Source organism: Eulemur rufifrons, unplaced genomic scaffold, assembly GCF_041146395.1.
Source record: "Eulemur rufifrons isolate Redbay unplaced genomic scaffold, OSU_ERuf_1 scaffold_230, whole genome shotgun sequence".
NCBI lineage: Eukaryota > Metazoa > Chordata > Mammalia > Primates > Lemuridae > Eulemur > Eulemur rufifrons.
Window position 1 is genome coordinate 80,001 of NW_027183012.1, and position 22,500 is coordinate 102,500.

At 57.5% G+C, this 22,500-nt stretch overlaps 1 pseudogene; it reads right to left on the minus strand.

The window, feature by feature from the left end:
• Positions 1–2,990: 2,990 nt before the first annotated feature.
• LOC138379930 (small nucleolar RNA U13) lies at positions 2,991–3,082 on the minus strand (annotated as a pseudogene).
• Positions 3,083–22,500: the final 19,418 nt, after the last annotated feature.

Consider the following 22,500-nt stretch of genomic DNA (forward strand, 5'->3'; position numbering starts at 1 on the left):
GGGCTCCTCGACTCCCTCTCCCTAGTACCTCACTGGGTGTCCGAAGGCGGGACTACTTTTTTCTCCCGCCCACTGGCTCGCTAACGCCTCCGCCTCCGCCGGTGTCGTGCCGGGACCCCATGGTCCATGGGGTTGACCAGATGTCCCGTCGCACTTAGTCTCTGCGAAGCCGGCCCCGTCGACGCTATGGAGGGGCGTCGCCGCCAGAGGGCGCTGCGGTTGCGGGCTCCTCGACAACCTCTCCCTCGTACCTCAATACGTGTCCGAAGGTGGGATTTTTTTTTTTTCTTTCCCCCTCCACCACCACCCCCCGCCCGCCGCCGCCTAGCCCGCCTCCGCCGCCTAGCCCGCCTCCGCCGCCTAGCCCGCCTCCGCCGCCTAGCCCGCCGCCGCCTAGCCCGCCTCCGCCGCCTAGCCCGCCGCCGCCGCCGCCTAGCCCGCCGACGCCTAGCCCGCCGCCGCCGCCGCCTAGCCCGCCGACGCCTAGCCCGCCGACGCCGCCGCCTAGCCCGCCGAAGCCTAGCCCGCCGACGCCTAGCCCGCCTCCGCCGCCTAGCCCGCCGCCGCCTAGCCCGCCGCCGCCGCCGCCTAGCCCGCCGACGCCTAGCCCGCCGACGCCTAGCACGCCGCCGCCGCCGCCTAGCCCGCCGACGCCTAGCCCGCCGACGCCACCGCCTAGCCCGCCGAAGCCTAGCCCGCCGACGCCTAGCCCGCCTCCGCCGCCGCCTAGCCCGCCGCCGCCGCCTAGCCCGCCGACGCCTAGCACGCCGCCGCCGCCGCCTAGCCCGCCGCCGCCTAGCCCGCCGACGCCGCCGCCTAGCCCGCCGAAGCCTAGCCCGCCGACGCCTAGCCCGCCTCCGCCGCCGCCTAGCCCGCCGCCGCCTAGCCCGCCTCCGCCGCCTAGACCGCCGCCGCCTAGCCCGCCTCCGCCGCCTAGCCCGCCGCCGCCGCCGCCTAGCCCGCCGCCGCCGCCGCCTAGCCCCCCTCCTCCTCCTCCTCCTCCTCCTCCTCCTCCTCCTCCTCCTCCTCCTCCTCCTCCTCCTCCTCCTCCTCGTCCTCCTCCTCGTCCTCCGCCGGTTTCGTGCCGGGATCCCATGGTCCTTGGGGTTGACCAGATGTCCCGTCGCACTTAGTCTCTGCGGGGCTGGCCCTATCGATGCTATGGAGGGGGATCACCGCCAGGGGGCGCTGCGGTTGCGGGCTTCTCGACTCCCTCTCCCTAGTACCTCACTGGGTGTCCGAAGGCGGGACTACTTTTTTCTCCCGCCCACTGGCTCGCTAACGCCTCCGCCTCCGCCGGTGTCGTGCCGGGACCCCATGGTCCATGGGGTTGACCAGATGTCCCGTCGCACTTAGTCTCTGCGAAGCCGGCCCCGTCGACGCTATGGAGGGGCGTCGCCGCCAGAGGGCGCTGCGGTTGCGGGCTCCTCGACAACCTCTCCCTCGTACCTCAATACGTGTCCGAAGGTGGGATTTTTTTTTTTTCTTTCCCCCTCCACCACCACCCCCCGCCCGCCGCCGCCTAGCCCGCCTCCGCCGCCTAGCCCGCCTCCGCCGCCTAGCCCGCCTCCGCCGCCTAGCCCGCCGCCGCCTAGCCCGCCTCCGCCGCCTAGCCCGCCGCCGCCGCCGCCTAGCCCGCCGACGCCTAGCCCGCCGCCGCCGCCGCCTAGCCCGCCGACGCCTAGCCCGCCGACGCCGCCGCCTAGCCCGCCGAAGCCTAGCCCGCCGACGCCTAGCCCGCCTCCGCCGCCTAGCCCGCCGCCGCCTAGCCCGCCGCCGCCGCCGCCTAGCCCGCCGACGCCTAGCCCGCCGACGCCTAGCACGCCGCCGCCGCCGCCTAGCCCGCCGACGCCTAGCCCGCCGACGCCACCGCCTAGCCCGCCGAAGCCTAGCCCGCCGACGCCTAGCCCGCCTCCGCCGCCGCCTAGCCCGCCGCCGCCGCCTAGCCCGCCGACGCCTAGCCCGCCGACGCCTAGCACGCCGCCGCCGCCGCCTAGCCCGCCGCCGCCTAGCCCGCCGACGCCGCCGCCTAGCCCGCCGAAGCCTAGCCCGCCGACGCCTAGCCCGCCTCCGCCGCCGCCTAGCCCGCCGCCGCCTAGCCCGCCTCCGCCGCCTAGACCGCCGCCGCCTAGCCCGCCTCCGCCGCCTAGCCCGCCGCCGCCGCCGCCTAGCCCGCCGCCGCCGCCGCCTAGCCCCCCTCCTCCTCCTCCTCCTCCTCCTCCTCCTCCTCCTCCTCCTCCTCCTCCTCCTCCTCCTCCTCCTCCTCGTCCTCCGCCGGTTTCGTGCCGGGATCCCATGGTCCTTGGGGTTGACCAGATGTCCCGTCGCACTTAGTCTCTGCGGGGCTGGCCCTATCGATGCTATGGAGGGGGATCACCGCCAGGGGGCGCTGCGGTTGCGGGCTTCTCGACTCCCTCTCCTTCCCCACCCCTCCGCTCGCCCGCTCCTCCTTTCTTTACTCCCTATCGCCCCGCCCCCTTTTTTCTCCACACACACGCAATTATCACGCTCACGAACTATCCCGGGACCTGGCGTGACTTTCATCGCAATCTCCCCCCCCCCCCGGACACACACACATAGAGACACACCCTCCCGGCAGGGAGCACCCTGAGTGGTCGTGCAGATGTCGCTGCTGCATGCGGCCTCCGCATGGGTTCGCTGGTTGACCAGATGTCTGGTCCTTGGGTGGTTGACCGGATGTCTGGGCTGTGGTTGTCATCCTGACAGGGAGGCTTTGGGACGGATTTGGTCTCTCTGGCCTCGCTGCCCCTAGGGGTCACCCTGCGATCGGTATTCTTCTCGCGTGGGGCGAGGGGGCGCTCCGGAGCATTCCTCTCCTCTCGGAGTTTCTGTCTGCAGTCTCTCGACTTGCTCTCACTCCCCTACCCTGCTGTGTGACTTTCTTTTTGGTCCTTTCATTTTATCTATTCTCTCTTTGCCTTTTCCTGCCCGCCTTTCCGCTCCCCCCCCCCCCCGGATTCATGGTTTCACGTCACGCGGGTGACGTGCCGACACACCAGGAGGCCCTTCTCACACGTGCGCGTGAACACGCAATCAACACGTTTATGAACTAGAAAGGGATCTGGTGTGACTTTGCTATTATTTCCCCTCCCCTCCTCCCCGCGCTGAGAATGAGTTTCCCCGGGCTCGTGTGCCCGCCTGGGAATCGGCTGCAGACGCCATGGCCCCGGGTCGACCACATGTTGCCCTGGGGTCCACCAGATGTCTCTGGCGAATTGGGGCCCTAGGGTGCTTGTGACGGTGTGGTCACTAGGTGTCGCTCTGGGCTCAGTATTCTTCCTTCTCGCTGTGACTTTGGTCTCTTTTTTTCGAAATTTCTTTCTTTCTTCCTCTTTTGCCCTGTTTCCATTTTCCCTTCTTAATCTCTTTCTCTCTTTTTGTTGCTTTTTTTCCACGGCAGATGGGTGATGTGTGTGTGGAGGAAACGCGGCGTCAGGGAGAAGACACATCTCACACGTGCTCGGGAACACCCGATCGTCACGCTTCTGAGTACCGACCGATGGATCTGGTCCCGAATTTTTTAATAGTTTTCTCCTCTCTCTCTCTCTCTCTCTCTCTCTCCCTCCCCCCCTTCCTTCTCTTTCCTTTCTCTCCCTTCCTTTCTTTCTTTCTCTCGCTCTCTCGCTCTCGCTCTTCTTTTCTTTCTGACAGAGTCTCTCGTTCTGTTGCCCTGGCTAGAGTGCCATGGCGTCAGCCTAGCTCACAGCAATCTCAAACTCCTGGGCTCAAGCGATCAGACTGCCTCAGCCTCCCGAGTAGCTGGGATTACAGGCATGTGCCAGCATGCCCAGCTAATTGGATATACGTGTGTGTGTGTGTGCGTGTGTGTGTGTGTGTGTGTGTATATATATATATATATATATTTTTTTTTTTTTTTTTTTTTTTTTTTTTTTGAAACAGAGTCTCACTCTGTTGCCCAGACTAGAGTGCCGTGGCGTCAGCCTAGCTCACAGCAACCTCAAACTCCTGGGCTCAAGCGATCCTACTGCCCCAGCCTCCCGAGTACCTGGGACTACAGGCATGCGCCACCGTGCCCGGCTAATATTTTTCTGTATATATTTTTAGATACTGTTTCTGTATATATTTTTAGATATATAGTTTCTTTCTATTTTTAGTAGAGATGGGGGTCTCGCTCTTGCTCAGGCTGGTCTCGAACTCCCGACCTTGAGCGATCCACCCGCCTCTACCTCCCAGAGTGCTAGGATTACAGGCGTGAGCCACCCCGCCTGGCGTGTACGTTCTGTATTCACAGACAGACGGAAGGCAGGGAGAATGTTACCCTTTCAAAGCCCGCCCTGCTCGCCTCTCAGCCCACCGATGGCACTCTGAATCCCGTGGCATTCCTTCACTCAGCTGAATTCTTCAGCACCCGACCCCCCCCCCACCCCACCCCCGTGCCACGGGAGTTCGTTCTCATGGCAGAGCCATCGAGGCTGTTGCCACACGTGTTGTAGGTGCCTAGGCAGACTGTGCCCTGGCCCCGAGGAGGTACGGAACCGCCTATCGCCTCGGGAGGGAGGGACAAGATGTGTCCGTGTCCAAGGCGACGTCCTGTCGATCACGAGGAGGCCTGCAAAGGCTCGTATCTGCCAGGCATTGAGCCACATCACATGAAACACCGGTGTGTTCCTTCACTTAGGTGGTGTCGCGTGTTGATACTCACAGAGGATGATAAACCCACTCGCATGCCGGCTGAGCCCCCTGTGTCTCCTCCTCTATCCACTGAGGGAAAAAACCGCAACGAAAGGTAGAAAACCACAGGGGGGGAAGAGAGCCCGTCGCTCTCCCTATGTGACCGTCCGGAGTGCTCGTTCAGATGGGAGGAGGTGTGTTTGTGTGTGTGTGTGTGTGTGTGTGTGTGTTTCATTGATTTTGGTGCCATCTTTTCTCTGCAGCTGCGTCAGAGGACAGCGATTTTTCCGATTTTCACTCCGCTGAGTGAATTGCCTTTTGAAGAGAATGTCCACAGGAAGCCTACGGTCCTCCCGCGGGGGTGGCCCTCCTCTAGAAATGAATCTCGTTTCTTGAACGGAGGGGACTTGTTGACGCCATCATGCTTTCGGGACGACTTCTCAGACGCTAGCTTTGGACCGCAACATAGGTGCCCCCGACATTGCCTCAAGGGTTCCGTGGTGCCTCCTGTCAAGAGACCCCACCGACCGTCCCCAGCCTGCCCGCTCAAGGGAGCCGGGCCCCTTCTGATCTGTCCGCCCGCCGGTGAAGCTCCCTCCCGAGGGTCGGAAAGCCCACCTGTTTCCCAGTTCGGTTGAATGATGGGGCACCCGGGCAGGGCACTGGCACCGAGTGACTCCATTCTGAGTCTGTCTGCTCTGGGGGGCGGGGGCGGGGGCGGGGGCGGGTGGGGGGGGCAGTTCCGTCTCGACCCGGTGGCCTCCTACCGACTGACTCGATGGGACGGACCATTCTCACTCAGGATCGTGTACCTTCTTGGCCTAGGCACATCCCGGCACTTAAAGCCACTTTTCGGGGACACTCTCCCACGTACAGATAGATGGCCTGCACGAGTGCTCTTCCTTTCTCGAAACACTGGAAATCTGTCCTCAATTTTACCTGACCTACCTGACGGTGTGTGATAAAGGAGCATAGAACCCTCAGCCACCCTCCACCTTCCCGCTGTCCCGAGAGACAGTGCCGAGCGTGAAATTCTATCCCTGACTCTCTGTGTCCACCGGAACGTGGCCTGACTGCAGTGACGTCAGCTACGTCAAGTCGTTCTCTGGGTAGGGAAAGAACTTAACCAGATAGGCCCTATCGGTCGCTTCTCTGTTCTGATAGTTTTGTGGCAGCCATTTCTTTCCCCCTCTCTTTTCTTTTTCTGTCTCTCTCCCCCACCCCCACCCCCAAATTCTTTCTACGAAGACGTTTAGGATGTCAGATTCTGGCCACATGCCCCCCCTAGGCATACGGGGGCCAGCATAGACAAAGGTCTTCGGTACCAAGTGTTCATTCCACGGTGACAGATATTGCCACTCTTGTATTGACCAGGGCGAGATGGTGAGTGGGTCAACTCTGAAACTCCCTGTACTCTACTTCTCTCTTGGGTAGGTCCCTGCCCCAACCCTCCGGCTTCTAGCACACACCCAGGGGCACTCTCTCCTCTCTGGATAAAGTTCCAGATGATCCGATCCGCTCCGAGGAGGAAGGGGAGCTGGCCGGGCCACCCACTGTGCGCCCCACCCCCGTCAGTCATAGGGTCCGTTCTTTTCAGGATGACACCGGCAGCGGTTGCTGGGTGTCACCTAGCGGCCACTTTGATCAGACCTCGGGATCCGGAAAGTCAGGTGACGTTGGGAGTTTAAGAGCTGACTCCCGGGAGGTGTGGAGGGCGGGGAGGAGAGCACGGTCCGGACGGTCCCACCCTCTTCTTCCCGGGCCCCGCAGCTCTGGGCCCGCCCGGGGCAGCCCTAGCCTCTAGCGGGTCTCCGCCCACCCGCCCTGTTGTCTGCGGGAGGCGCCCCTCCTCCCGCTCTCTGCCTCCTCCCGGGACCGTAGGCCTCTGCCCGTCGTCTTTTTTATTTTTATTTTTTCCCTTTTGTTTGTTTCTCTTTTATCTTGTGTTTTAGGCTTATCGAATATCATATCGTATAAAAACTTAAATCACAGAATGAATTATATTAAGTAACAAGATGTGGCTTTTTATCCTACGCCGAGAACGATGAATTTTTCTCTTCGTGTCCATTTTCCTGTCCTGGAAGAAATACAAAGTTGCTCGTGATACTTCCCCATCATCTTCCAGTTTCCCCGACTGTCAACACGATGTATTCGATCGTATATCTTTGTGTGTGCACGTGGGCGCCTGTACCTATTTCTTTTCGGCATCAGTCTCAGGTCTTTTGGCACCTAGGGGGGAAAAAGGAGAAACCAATAAAGGACAGAAAGACGTTCTGTCGTTTTACGCTCCCCACCACCACCACCACCACCACCACCACCACCACTTTTGGGAGCTTGTAGTCTGGCCTATGTCCCCAAGGCAGGTTAAATCTTTTCTTAAAACTCCCAAGTGGTCCCCTGCCCCGCCCCCCCCCCCAGGTGGGCGGCCGGCAGAGTTCACAGGCTTTGTTTTTGGCAGAGCCTGGACGATTGAAATAATTAACCACAATCAACGCTAAAGCTGAGAACCCCTCCCCCCCTCATTAAAAGCTCTGTATTTCTGCCTAGCCCTATGTTCGGGGAAATTCGGAGGCTTGAGATGGGAAGGTCTACCCTATTTTCTCCTTTACCGGCAAAATAGACTCTCTCTTTCCTTCCTCCTCAAACAGCTTGTCCTCGTTATTCGGCCTCGTGGGCAAGTGGCCGAGCTTTCGGTAACACCAAGTCTTGTAAGTTGTGTTGTGTTATCGGTCTTGTTTTCTTTCTTTTCTTTTCTTTTCTTTTCTTTTTTTTTTTTTGAGACAGGATTTCTTTCACTCTGTCCTCTCCCAGGCCGCCTTGGCCTGATTGTAGCTCACAGCAAGCTCCAAATCCAGGGCTTAAGTGATCCTCTCTGCCTCAGCCTTCTGAGTAGCTGGGACTATAGGCAAATGCTGCCACACCCGCCATAATTTTTCTTTTTTTTTTTTTTTGTTGGTAGAGATGAGGTCTCATCGTGTTACCCAGGCTGGTCTCCAGCTGCTGGGCTCAAGTCACGCTCCCGTCTCTGCCTCCCAAGTTGCGGGGATCACGGGCATGAGCCACCATGGCCAGCCAGGTTATTTAAAGGTGATCGCTTTGCTATCCTGATACAAAACCCCAAATGTGCGAGTTTAAGGCACCAGACGGAGGGAGTCTCCACACTACATCGTCACGAACATTGAGGGTGGCTCACGAAACAGCTGGGATGTGGCCACACAGTAGTGATCGAGGAGATATATTCTAGTGGGATAGCAGAAATATAGAATGTCCTGAAGACACTAAATGTCGGAATGCCACAGCAGTCAATGGCTGACAAACTTCCATTCCATCGTGTCATGGTAGGCGGCTTACTTTTCTCCTGCTCCCTCGGTATGATTAAGGCCTGACGTAGAAAATGTCTACGTCTCATCCAAATCCATCGAGACGATGGAAGGGGGAACTGGGAGAGGAATAAAGAAAAACAAGAGGGGGAGAAGGAGGAAACTGCCTCCCCTGCCCCCATGCTACCCAATTAATAAATGAAGAATGGCCTCTTCCCTCCTCTTCCCAACCCCTAACTATGCCTGGAGGTGTATCGTAGGCCTACAGTCCTAAGAAATGTACAACTACTGATAGTAATGGGAAGAAATGCAGTCTAATAGGTTTCTGTGCAGTGGGACACCTGGCCAGGGCACTTACGGTGAATGGAGCTTGCAGGGCGGGCGGGAGGTTGCTCTGGGTGAGTCTGTGAGTTGGCGGTGAGTGGTGAGTGAATGTGAAGGCCTAGGACATTACTTACTGTAGGTTTTCATAAACCCTGGACACTTAGGCCACACGACATTTACCTTTAGAAATTTCTTTCTTCAATAATACATTAACCTTAGCTTACTGTAAGTGTTTTCACTTCATAAACTTTTCCATGGTGGTTTGGCTTTTTTTTTGTTTGTTTGTTTGTCTGTCTGTTTGTTTGTTTGTTTGTTTTTCTTTCTTTTAAACTTTTGGACTCTTTTGCAACACCACGACTTAAAACACAAATGCGTTGCACTGTTGTACACAGATATTTTCTTTCTCTGTGTCCTTATGTGTTCCGTAAGCTTTTTCCTACTTTTAAAGTTTTTATCGTTCTATGCACTTTTCAAAATAATAAAAACTAAAACGGGGGGGGGGGTGGGAGAGGGAAGGAGAGAAATACACACACATGAATATGTTTCCCAAGTGAACTGAGGAAGGGGGCCGAGTCAAGGTTCTCAGGGAGCCACCAGTGATGAAACGGTCAGGCTCAGAATCAGCATTGCAGAGTGGCTGCAGAGCCGGGGGGCCTGGACTGGCTACCTGGACGACACTCCGTGTTTGGTAACTTGGCGAGTCATACATCCTCTTGAGCCTCAGCCTCTTCATCTGCAAATGCAGAAATCATGGTGCCTACCCCACAGGGATATTGTGCAGAGTGAAAAAGCAAATGCAGGCAAAGCCCACAGAAGCACGCGTGGTAAACAGTAAGCCTTTAATCGTGGTCACAGTCGTTGTTATAGGATCATCTTCCTATGTCCTTGTCTTTTAAAGATTAGCAGAACCTCCCAGAAGATGAGAATGGGCTCCCCCTGAGCAAGTCTCGGCTGTAAAGTCACAGGCATGTTGAGCATGTGGCACAGAAGGCAGAATAAAAACCTGATCCCGGAACATTATGTTCCTGCAGGACATGAAATCATTGAAGGTATGGGAAATCCTACCTCATATCCGTTTTACTAGAACACCTATGATTGCGTACGCACATGGACGCACGCGCACGCGCACCCCAAACTTTTTGAGCTTCACAAAACAGCGTAACCAAGGAACACACTATGATGCTTCTTAGCGATCTATTTAGGCCCAGGTTACTCGTCACTCTGAGCCTGCCTCCTTATCTGTCCAATGAGAATAGTGTTTGTCACAATTATCGTCATCGTCATCCTACCTAACGCTTCTGGTAAAATTGAAGTGTGAGAACACCCGCTAGACAGAAAATCCATGTTATCTCTCAATTTTTCTTCCTCCTGATTTCTATCTGAATCTGTGAGCTCGCTTTGGTTCACTTCGGTTTTTCAAGAGGCTCCGGTTACCTTCTCTCCCACCTATATCGGATTGGGTCTGACGGAAGAAAGAAGGAAAAAAAAAAAAAAACATAGTAAAGAAAGCAGAACAACATTTGTTTCTGAAGCAACCGATCAAACATTGCTGATGAGCCGGTCTTTTCTATTTCAGTAAACCAAGGAGGCCTATTGTCACGAGGATGTGAGGGGCCCGGGTAAGATTGGATGATTACCCCTAAAGGAGACAAAGCAGACAGACTATGGCACATGTGATCTTAGCAAAGAGAATAAACAGTGACCTCTCTGCCGAGTTGGGCCTTAGCATACCAAAGGGAAATAAAGGTGTAATAGGATGCTCAATTTTTACTCTGGAAACAGAGGTTGGTTGGGCACTGAACTGAGAACACTGAATTTTTTACCCTCCTTGATATTCACATAGGCTTAGAGGAGGCAAAAAAAAAAAAAAAAAAAAAAAAGAATACTGAGCCTATAAGTCATCCCTAAAACTCGGATTTTATGTTCCCTTGCCTTTTCATAACTGAGCAACACACAACATTAAAGAATGGACACAGGCCGGACGCGTTGGCTCAGGCCTGTAAACTTAGCACTCTGGGAGGCCGAGGCGGGAGGATCGCTCAAAGTCAGGAGTTCGAGACCAGCCCGAGCGAGAGTGAGACCCCCCCGCCCCCGTCTCTACTAAAAATATAGAAAGAAATTGTCCAGACAACTAAAAATATATAGAAAAAAATTAGCCGGGCATGGTGGCACATGCCTGTGGTCCCAGCTCCTGGGGAGCCTGAGGCAGGAGGATCGACTGAGCCCAGGAGTTTGAGGTTGCTGTGAGCTAGGCTGACGCCACGGCACTCACTCTAGCCCGGGCAACAGAGTGAGACTCAGTCTCGGGGGGGGGGGGGACCCAAAAACAAACAAACAAACAAACAAACAAACAAACAAAAAAACTGGAAGGGACACAGACTTCCACAGGTTTGTGTGTGGCCCCTTTTACTTATTAACGCTACAGGACCTTAATTATTTGTGCTCTGAATCTGATATTCAAATTATCCTTGTGGCCAACGCGTTTGAACAGTAGATGGTAGGGGAAGAAGAGTTCACCTCCTGAATAGATGACAAGTAACGGGAGTACTAACGGGAGTACTGGTGAAATTACAAGTGGCTTACGTTTACACACTGAAAATCCCAGTTAGCCGCTACCATGAGTTCAAAGAAGAGATCTAAATTTCTGACCCTATGACCCTAAAAGATATTTCCTCCCATGGTGTCACAGATAAAAATAAAACTGCATCCTAGCACTTTGGGAAGCCTAGGGGGAAAGGATCGCTTGAGGCCAAGAGTTTGAAGTTGCAGTGATCTATGATGATGCTACTGCACTTTAGTCTGGGAAACAGAGTGAGGGCCCGTCAAAAGAAAAAAAAGAAAAAGACAAAAAGAAAGAGAGAGAGAGAGAGAGAGAGAGAGAGACAGAGACAGGAAGACACAAGGAAAGAAAGAAAGAGAGAAAGAAGAGAGGAGAAGAGAAGAGAAGCGTCAATCTATCCATTGCATTTTCTACCCTTTAGGTGACTGGGCTTCAGCAGGGTGATGTGATCTGACAAAGTTCATGTTGCTAAGAAATAAAGCACTGGAGTTCAAACTCTGAGTTTTCAAAATCCAGCATATCCCCCTACCCACCATACCGTGCCACCTCTGAGAGTGGATATCTCACAGAGGAGAGCTGTGGAGGCCATTCTTGGACAGACAGAGTCAAGTAGTGGAGACCATGGAGTCTCTGCTCTGCAGCCAGTCTAGAGACATATGGAGCCATTAACACTGCTTGTGAGGAAAATACCATGTCATAGGGAAACAGAAATATTTTCCGCCTTAGGCAGATACAATTTAGGAAAAGACCCGAAACCCCTCTTCTTCTAACAGTGCTTTCTGGTCAGATGCTGACCCCTTCGATTCACAGATTCAGATACATCATTCAATGCAAGCATTGTCAACAAGTCACTCTTTGCAGCTTTCTGAAATTTCTCGCATATAGCATACTTGTAAAGATGATCACTTATGTGAAGACACCACCCCTCCAGAAAAACAAAAACAAAACCAAAACAGAAGCCCACTTTTCTCTGCTGTGAAAATCAAGATCAGCTTTTATGAGATCCACTAAATTCACACAAGAAGTAAAATATAATCATACTGATATATGCAATTTTTCTCTTAGAACAGAATGCATGGTGCTCCTTATCGTCTCAGATACTGTCAACAGAAAGCACGCGGTGGATGAACAATCTCCGTGAGCTTTTCTACAGAGATGGGGTGGGGGTGTGTGTGTGTGTGTGTGTGTGATAAATAATGAGGGTTGAGGAGCAGATAAATGACTGGGGGAAAACAACAACAGCAACAACAACAAAAACCACTTCCTGGTTCCTCGATGCAAGCATTCATTTAAAGGGGATACTCGTATGTATACCTAGGTGGAAAGTGGAAGCAGCTTTAAAAAAAAAAAAAGAAAAATTGCTGCGAGCCCTGGTTATGATACGGCAATAAGCGCTAGCTCTTGGAAGGTGTAAAACATATTCACGGTGGCTTACGCCAATCTGGGATGTACAAAGACGAGCTTGAGCACCACCACCAACCAAAAATATGAATGAATACCTGGCTAGCGATCAGGATCAGACATAATAGAAAAGAAAAAGCTCCCAAGGCTAAAATAATGTGAACACGATTGACTCGTCCATGGAAAAGAACCCCAAATCACTGCAAAATAATTTAAAGAGTTTTATTCTGAGCCCAACGGCCGTGATCATGGCCCAGAGAGCTACGCCCAAGAAGCCTTGAGCAAGCGGACCCATTGTGGTGGGGTGGGTTACAGTTTGGCTTCATACATTTTAGGGAGACAGGAATTACATGTAAAATCACAAATCAAAACATGGAAGGGGTACATTGGTCTGGGCTGAAAAGGCAGGACATCTGGCAGTTGGGGGGGGGGCGGGGGAGGGAGGGTGCGGTGTTTACAGGTTTACAGCTGGGTTTAAAGATTCTTTGATTTGCAATTGATGACATAAATGAACCTCTGCCTAAAAGCTTTGCATCATGTTTTCAGTTAAGGTAAGGAGGTCTGCTAATCACAGACAAGCCACTGGACAGTTTACCCAAAACTCAAGTGCCCTGTAGTTCAGTAAACGGTTGGCCTGCTAGATATGCGTTAAGCTTTGTCTTGCCTGGCCTTAGGCCCGTCGGACATTCAGTATCTCATTGTTATAAAATCTGACTCCATCAGGGAGGGGTGTCTGACTTCCCCTGTCCTTGCGGGGCAGCAGCTCAGGTTTAAGGGTTTTTCTAGGGTTCCCTGGGCCAACCACGGGACGGGTCAGCTGGCGGTGGCGGGCGGGGGGCGGCTTAAGATTTTATTTTAGTTCATAGACTCCAGAAATGGTGTTTCCCTGGCAAAGACACACGAGTTCATGAAAAGCTTTCATTCAGTTGGTCTGGCTCCTCCCTGAGGTCGTCTCCCTGCCCCCCACTCCTCCCATCCCCTGGGGCCGGAGCGGGGGGGGGGGGGGGAGGGGTGAAGGCCCAAGAGGAGAGGCGCGTGGGGGAGGTGCCGCTCCCAGAACCAGAGACTCGTCTGGGCCCCACGTAACCCAGCCACCGCGACCGCTTCGCCCGAGGAGGTGCCCAGCAAGTCGTGCTTCTGCCCCTCGGGATTGCCTGCGGGCTGGGGGCGGGGTACGAGCTCCCGGCCCAAGAGGGAAACCCCTAGCCTGGCCGCACAGATGGCCGGGCCCCCGGCGGAGCCCTTCCGCCGTTTTCCACCCCTCCTCCACTCACTGCGCTGACTGCGCATGCGCGCTCGCACGTAGCCGCCTCGGGCTTCTCTCGGGCGGAGCCGCTTTCAGCCGCGACCCCGCCCCGCGAGCTGACTGCGCATGCGCGCTTGCACGTAGCCGCCTCGGGCTTCTCTCGGGCGGAGCCGCTTTCAGCCCCGACCCCGCCCCGCGAGCTGCCGCTTCCAGGCGGCACAGCGCATGGGGGAGGGGACGGAGCTCTAAAGAAATCAGTCCCCTCCGTCTCCTGCCTCAGGAAAAGCCCCAAACCCTTGGAGAACTGCCACCCACCGCCACTGCCGTGTGTGTGTGTGGGGGGGGGGGGCGGGGGGGCTGGGTCTTTACTTTGTGTCCTCCTTGTGGCCCAGTCCAAGGCGGCTGGGCTGCCAAACAGATCGTCTCGAGAGGGAGGCAGGAAGGGCCCAGGTCTGGACAGGGGTGGATTGGACCCCTCCACCCTGGGGTGTGGACTTGTGACCGAAAGCTCAGCTGCTTGTCCACGAGGCCGAATAACGAGGACAAGCGGTATGAGGAGTAAGAAAACAGAGAGTCTACTTTGCTGACAAAGGAGGAAATAAATAGGGTAGAGCTTCTCAGTCTCAAACCCCCAAATTTCGTGAACATAGGCCTAGGCAGAAATACAGAGGTTTAAAAGGAGGGAGGGTTGGTTCTCAGCTTCAGGCAATTACTGCAGTTAGCTGTTCTAAAGGTCCCGTCTCTGCTGAGAAGAAATCCCTTGAACTCTGTGGGCCGCCCACCCTGGGGGCCACCTGGAGTTATAACCAAAGAGTTAACGTGCCTCAGGGATGCAGGCCGGGCTGCAAGTTCCCAAAAGCCTGGGGGAAGTTTTAAAAAGACAGAAAATCTTTCTGCCCTCTTCCCCTCCCACCCCCCCACAAAGCCATTTTCTCTGGTGCAGACTCGGCACCCTCCCTGCCCCCCCCCTCCCCGTGCAGGCCTGTTTGTCCTCAATCATCTGTGAGGTTCACGAGGAGGAGATGCTCTCTCGCTCTCCCCACCCTCTTTCTTCCCTTAGGAAATCCTCAGCGCTGTTCCACACACTCAAGGTGGCGGGCCTGCTCCGGCCACCAGCCACCTCTTGTGCCACCTCCCGCCCCCCCCCCCGCCCCCAACGGAGTAGGTGTACAGACAGGAGCACACTTTACCGGAGGGCGCCTGGGGATGAAGAGTTGTGGTGGCCAAATGGGGGATGCGGGGCGGGGAGGAGAGTGGCTGGCATTTGGCAAAGAGTGACACGGAGTGGCCATCCAGGCTTGTCTGAAAAGTGGGACTACGAGCCTGAGAGCGCCGACGGAGTCGATGGACATGGTCACTGCTGTGGGATGTCTCTTTTACCACGATGTAACACCAAAGCAAACCCCTGACCCGCTGGGTCGGAGAAGGCCTTGTGGGCAATTTAGAAAAGCCATGGCGTGGCCATTTGGAATACTTCCTGCCTCTCCGGGAATCAAAAATTAGAAAGGACCATGGGTTCTGTATTAACGTACCAAAGGCAGGCAGAATTTTAGCCTTTTAAAGCCTGCCCTGGCCCTATCTCAGCAAGGCAGTGGCACCCCAAGTTCCGTGACATTTCTGCACTCGGCGGCTGACTTCTTCAGCCATCTGTTGCGATGCCCCTGCCAGGTGGCCACTCACTCGCCCCTTCAGTTCAACCCTTGTACCAGAAAGTGTTGCCTTCTTCCTAACCCCTATGGGGGGACCGGGGGGTGACGTGTGTGGGGGGGGGTAGTGGAAATGGGCAGACCCCACAGGTGCAGCCTCTTCCAGGTCATAATGGGCCTGAGGCAGCGTGGGATTCCCCCGGAAGGGAGGCAGGGTGGCACTACGGCACCGAAGCCTGACGCCGGCGGCCACGTGGATGGTGGGGGACACGTTAGACCGCTGAGATGCAGCCACTGAGAGCCACCCCGCAGCAAGAGGTCTCTCTGGCAGAGCAGGCACTGAGTCCGCAAGTCAAGACAGCTGGGAGGCCTGGGAGACAGAGGCCCTGGATCTCAGGTCCCGGGGTGGGGGCGGGGGGCAGTGCCAGTGCCTGGAGAGAGAGAGAGCCCAGGCTCCAGAGGCCATGATGGGGCCTGGTGGGCAGGGCCGAGGAGGTCAAGGCCGGGTGTGGTGGGGTCCGGGATGAGGGGCTTGGGGTGACGGGCAGGGAGAACGACCCGTTCACTCAGACGTGCCCTCAGAGGAAGGCAGAGGTGCGTTTTGCCTTCCTCCGGCTAGGGGAACGCTCGGCATTTCTTTCCTTCAGAGCTGGGTTGAACCGGTGTGGCATCTGTTATAGTACGGAGTGCGAGACAGGACAACCTAGAGACCGAATTGAGCCAAGTCATGAGTCCACATTAGCTGGCCAGCGACCACCCCCTGCCCTGTTAGGGTACAGGTACAGAGAATGGCCCCGAGCCGAAAAAAGCAGGAAGGTTTCAGACTATCCTAAGCTAGAGCTCCGTGACTTTAGGCACGGCGGTTGAAACAACACTATACCACCTACTCCGCAGCTGTGTGGTCCGGGACCAGCCTCGGGCCCCCGTTTCGTTTCGGTTACAGTCTTTAAGCGAGCAGGTTTACAGAAACAGATAGCTCCAATTAAGGAACATTCTTTCAGGCGTTAAGCAAGCACAATCAATTTTACGACAGGCAGCTGGAAAGTTTAAACACTTAGTTACAAGTTAATTGCTTTGTTTTATCTCCGCAAGGTACGTATTTCCAATTACAGACATAGGTCAAGCGGACATCGGTCACCTAGCGAGCAAGCATAAGTTTTCAAGTGGGCCTTTACAGCGTCCAGACAGGCCTCGGTCCAGTTATTGTGCATTCTTTTTGACCACTTGGAAAGCTACTAGCACCGTTCCGGGCCTCACCTCACTCACGCGGAACTACAGAGTGATGACCTGGGGTGGGTGGGTGGGTGTGTGTGTGTGTGTGTGCTCCCTCCTGTGGTGGGAAGGGTGATCTGCTCGCCCACCCGGCGTGGTGTCCCCCACCCCTGCCCCATCTTGGCGTTTACAGAAAACAAACACGAACACAAGAGAGGGAGCCGGAGGAGGAGGAGGAACATATGCTGCTATCCAGGTTATCCTGGGAGGCTTCCTAGCCATTTCTGAGGAAACAGTGTCTCCTGGCTGTCTCCCGTAGTTTTATTTATTGACTTATTTATCTATTTTTCCTTTTGGCTTGAACCCATTCTTTTCGTTTCGGCATCTCATCTGACATCCTCTTCTGAGAGGAACCTGGAAACGTTTCCCCGTGTTGCATCTTTTCAGGCTCTGTACGACTGACGAGCATCGTCCCTCTTCAGTCACTGGGCTCTTTGCTAGCCAGGCCTTAATTCTCCACGTTGTAAACCCCAGATCGGATCTCCGCCCGGAGTCCTGTAGAGACCTACCGAATCGATGTTTGGACTGGGATGTCTCGTAGACCTTACCTATTAAAAACCGATCCAGGCCAGGCTTGGTGACTCACGCCTGTAATCCTAGGCCAAGGCGGGGAGGAGGACCGACCGCTTGAGGTCAGGAGTTCGAGACCTGCCTCGGCAAAAGCAAGACCCCCGTCTCTACCAAAAATAGAAAAAAATTAGCCGGGCATGGTGGCACACGCCTGTAGCCCCAGCGATTTGGGAGGCTGAGGAAGGAGGATCGCTGGAGCCCAGGAGTTTGAGGCTTCCAGTGAGTGAACTATGCCCTGCTCCCCCGCCACCCCTCCCCATCATCTCTAACGAAATGACAGTAAAATAAAATAAAATAAAATAAAGCTCAGAAAAAAAAAAAAAGTACTATGTAGTGAGACCGATCCTAAGAACACGGGGGCGGGGAAGGAAGTCACTACCACGGTATAAAATTGTATAAACGTTGCCCGATTCTGTGTGCGTGCGTTTTCTGAGAAATGACCCCCTTTTGCTATGGGGCCGGGACTGGAGTCCCAGTTTGGGACCATAGGATTCCCCGCACTCGACTCCTGACTGATTCGACCTAGGGTTAGCTCTGTGTAAACACTCTTTAGACGTGGGTGTTTTATGGATTTCTGTCCTTCGGGAGAAACGACTGGCCCGGGTACAGGAGTGAGTGAATGTACCGACCGTCTTCTCCCATCTCTCTCTCTCTCTCTCTCTCTCTCTCTCTCTCTCCCTCCCACACACAGGCACACGCGCGCGCGCGTGCGCGCGCGCGCGCGACACACACACACACACACACACACACGCCGTTTCCGGGAGCGCCCACTTCATGCGCTTCGGTCCACCGTGACAGATAGTCCAACTGTGAGATCATCGTGAGTGGCTGCGCCTAGGCCCCGCTCTGAACCTCTCCGTACTGTTCGTGTGTCTTCAGCAGGTCCTGCCTCCACCCGTGGCATCTAGCACGGGCCGATGGGTCCCTGTCCTCTCTCCCTGCCGTGGACGCCCCCCTCCGGCCCCCCGCCCCCGGGGGCTCTCTGGTCGACTAGTGGTGGGGAGTGTGCCCGAGGGCTGAGAGACGTGGTCCGAGAGGGGCCGGGAGGAGGCCTGCGACCCAGTGTGTACCCACTCCCGCCCCCACGCTCCCTCCCCCACGAGGGAGCCCGTCCTTTCCAGGCTGACACTTGGATCGGTGGATGACGGGGGTCACCTGGCGGCGGGCGAGCGTTATGGGAAAATCCGGTAGGCGTGTTGCGACGTCCTGCCACAGAGATGGCTCTGGCGACAGCCTCGGGCCGCCCCACCCTGGCCCCCGGCCAGGCCCCGTGAATGTGTTCTCTCTGTCCCTGACTTCTTTCTTTGTTTCACCAGCCGGCGTGCTCTGAGAATGTGAAGTGTATCATAGTTCCACCCTGGGTTTCATGATCCTAAGATAGGAAGGGGTTTTATGATTCCACGACAGAAAGGTTTTCTCATCCTATCATCTCTCCCCCCCCCCTCTTTCTTTCTTTCTCTTCCTCCTTCTGCCTTTTCTTTACTTCTTTGTTGTTTCCTTCTTTCAGTCTTCCTGTCTTCCTTCCTGCCTGCCTGCCTTCCTTCCTTCCGTATTTCTTTCCTCTCTTCCTTTCTCCTGTTATCCTGTGTTTCTATCTCTGTTTTTTCCATCTTTCTTCCCCCTTTCTACTTTCCTACCTTCTTTCTTTCTCATTCTCTCCTTTCTCTCTCCTTCCTTCTTCCTTTCTGTCTCTTTCTATACTGTCTCTCTCCTTCCTTCTCTCTATCTTTTTCTCTTTCCATCTTTCCGTGCTCTTTCTTTTTCTCTCTTAATTTCCTTTCTTTTTCTTTTCTTTCTTTCCCTCCTTCTGTCTCTGTCTGTCTTTCTTTCTTTCTTCTTTCTTTCTGCTTCCATCCTTCCTTCCTTTTTCTCATTCTCTTTCTTTCTGCCTGTCTTTTCTTTCCTTATTTCTTCTTTCCTTCTGTCTTTCTGTGTTTCCTATCTCCTTCCTCCCTTCCTTTTTCTTTCTTCCCCGTGCCCTCTTCCTGTCTTTTCTTATTTACTGTTTTCTTCTTTCTGACTTTCTCTCTCTGTTTCTCCGTCTCTTTTCTTTCTGTTCTTTTCCTTTCTCTCCCTTTCTCTCTTTCTGTTTCTGCCTGTCTGTCTCTCGGCTATGTTGTGGTCTGTGCAGAGACGGGTTTGGTGGACGATGTCGGTGGTCGGGCCGACCCATCCTTTCTTTGATCCCAGTGCTAGCCAGGCCGGGGCCTGCTTAGCTTCCAAGATCAGACGAGATTGGGCGCGTTCAGGGTGGCGTGGCCCTAGACTGACCCGTCATTTTTCGATGGCTTCCGTGGGGAGTAGGGGGACTGTGTTTGATGCCCCCGGGGGACCTTCTGGACTCTGAAATGATGGGCTCCAGAGGGTTGCCCCGTGTTTTGCAGCAGACCTCTGGTGGCTGGCGCCGGTTGTGGTCGGGCTCCACCTGGCGGCCGCTTTTCTACAAGTCTCTTGTCCTCTGAATCTTCGGTGCAGCAGGCAAAGCAGGGGACAGTCCCCGATGCGAGCGAGGCTGAGTTCCGGGAAGCAAGCAGCCTTCGCGGGGCCATCTGGTTCGTGCCGGGACGCCGGCTGGGACATCTGGGAGGCAGAGCTTGGGCCTGCAGGGCTGTGTGGCGGGAGGACGTTGTCGCCGCGCTTCCAGGCTCAGCCAGCCAGGCGGCTTGCGGGGCTGCCCGGGCAGGTCGACCAGCACGCTGTGGCCGCTTTGGAGACCCGACCCACCCCGCGGGGACAGGAAGGAGACGGCACACGCGGACGGGAGAGGAGGGTGTCCGGCGACCGGCCGCCGTCCCGTGCATGCGTGTCCCTCTCCCTCGGCCTCGCCTTTCCTACCCATTTTCCCTGGTTCCCGCTCGGGAGGCAGGGACAGCCCTGTGAGTGGCACCCAGTCGTCCGTGGCTTCCTCCGAGTCCTACTCTGGGGGCGCGGACCGGGCCCTGGGTGGCGCGGGTGGCCGGCGAGGGCGACCCCTGTCGGCCCGCGGGCGCTCGTGGGCCGCGGCGGTCCCGTCCCGATGTTTTCTCCTCCACAAGTCCCCGTGCTGGGGCCGGGGACCGGGCCCTGGGTGGCCCTGGGTGGCGCGGGTGGCCGGCGAGGGCGACCCCTGTCGGCCCGCGGGCGCTCGTGGGCCGCGGCGGTCCCGTCCCGATGTTTTCTCCTCCACAAGTCCCCGTGCTGGGGCCGGGGACCGGGCCCTGGGTGGCCCTGGGTGGCCGGCGAGGGCGACCCCTGTCGGCCCGCGGGCGCTCGTGGGCCGCGGCGGTCCCGTCCCGATGTTTTCTCCTCCACAAGTCCCCGTGCTGGGGCCGGGGACCGGGCCCTGGGTGGCCCTGGGTGGCGCGGGTGGCCGGCGAGGGCGACCCCTGTCGGCCCGCGGGCGCTCGTGGGCCGCGGCGGTCCCGTCCCGATGTTTTCTCCTCCACAAGTCCCCGTGCTGGGGCCGGGGACCGGGCCCTGGGTGGCCGGCGAGGGCGACCCCTGTCGGCCCGCGGCCGCTCGTGGGCCGTGGCGGTCCCGTCCCGATGTTTTCTCCTCCACAAGTCCCCGTGCTGGGCCCTGGGTGGCGCGCGTGGACGGTGAGGGCCTCCCTGGCCCTCTACGCCACGGGGGCCGACCAGATGTCCCTGAGTGCCCCTTGTCTGCTGGCGCTGGGGACCTGCTGGGGACAGGTGGCCGTGTCGAGTGTCGTGGGGGCAGGCGTGTTCAAGTGGCTCGGTCCCCGTCTTCCTGCGCGGTGTTTTTGATCACCTCATATCGTCATCTTCCGCCTGCAGGTTAGTACTGACACGCTGTCCTTCGGCGACTGTCGCTGGAGGGGTTGGGCCTCCGCACGCGGACAGGGTTCTGGGTTCCTGGGGATCCAGCGCCCTGCCCTGTTCCCTTTGAGCTGACCGCCTGGGCCCGCGCGCCGGCTCTAGGGCGTCGGAGTGTCCCGACGGTGGTGCCCGCCTCTCGCGTTGGTCTCTTGTCCCCTCGAGAGACGGCACCCGGGGGAGGGGGGGAGGTTTGCGGCAACCTTCCCCCTTACCCCGCTGGCTCTGTGCCGTTGCGTGTCAGGCGGTCCTCGTCTTTGGGTTGTGCTTGGGAGGCGGGGCTGGCGAGGCTGAAGCGGGCTCCTCCGATCGCTGTCCTCGCCGGCCTGACTGACCTCCCCCAACCCTCCCCGTCCTCGGGGCCTGATCGATGTGGTGACGTCGCGCTCTCCCGGGCCTTGAGCCGCGTGCCAGGCGAGGGACGGTCCATTCATGGTGAATGGTGGCCGCTCTTCTCGTTCTGCCCGCGGGCACCTCACCTCTCCTTCCCCGCCTGTGGGCGGTGCGTGGGAGGCGCGGGTGCGAGACTATCCGGCCCGACCGCGGTCGCCCCGCCCTCGGCCTCGTGGCGTTGGCGGGGGGTCGTGAGTCCTCTTGACGCAGCGGGCAGCCCTCGCTCGCCCTGTGTGGCTGTTGCCTGGCCGGGGTCCCCCCTGCCCGTGACGGACGGGTGCGGGGCCGTGCCGCCCGCCCGGTCGCGCGCCCCGTTTGGCGCGCGGCTGCTGGGTCTGTGTGGCCCTTTTGTGGTGCCCCCGGAGCGCACCGGGTTGTTCTCCAAGGTGCCCGAAACCGAGCGGTGGTTGTCGTCCTCGTTCCCGGCGTCCCCCTCTGGTCGCCGCTGCAGCGTCTGCTGCGTTGGGTACACCCTCGAGCAGCGTGCTTGGGGTTGGGGGGGGTCGAGGCGGGCAAGCCTAGAGGCATCCTCCTGCGCTGCGTGGGCGGGCGGGGGGCGTTGTCTCGGCGTCCCCACGATGTGTGCGTGGCGGACTTCGAAAGGCGAGCGCACGGCTTGTGCTCTTCCCACCCTGCCCGAGGGGGGGTGGTTGCACGGTCGTGTGGGCGATCGTGGTGGGGCTGGGCCGGCGACGTGGTGCCGGCCGGCCCCGTGGGGGGCCTCTGCCACCGGCCTGGTCTGCCTCGGTGACCCCTCTCCCATACCGACGGGGGAGTGTTCCCCTCGAAGTGAGGGGGCTTTTGGACCAGGGGCCCCGACCGCGAACGCTCAGGAGTCGCCAACCGTGCGTGTTTTGCCCCATGCCGCAGACCCCCCCCACACCTCCCCCGGGGCGTGCCTGAACGCCTCCGCCCAGGGCCCTTACGGGGGCGACCGGGGGTCGGGGGCGATCCACCTTCGGCGAGAAAGCGTCTTCTCTAGCGATCATGGAGGCGTGTCCTCTTCTGGGGTTTGTCGGATCCCCCAGCCCGCCGCCTCTCTGCGCGTCGTCAGCCGCCGCCCCTGCGGCTGCCAGTTGTGCGTGGGCAGAGTTCCCTCCTCCCCTGCCGTGGGGGGGAGCGGTCCGCCGGCCCCCGCGGTGGGGGCCGAGTGCCACTCTTCGCCTAACGTGGTCCGCGCCTCCCCCCTGAACTCTGGGGGAGGGTCACGCCGGGCCGGGCCGGCGTTCCAGCTGTGAAGGGCGCCCGCGTGTGTGCGCTGCGTGCCCCGGCCGCGGGTCGCCCCGGTGTGCGCTGGGGG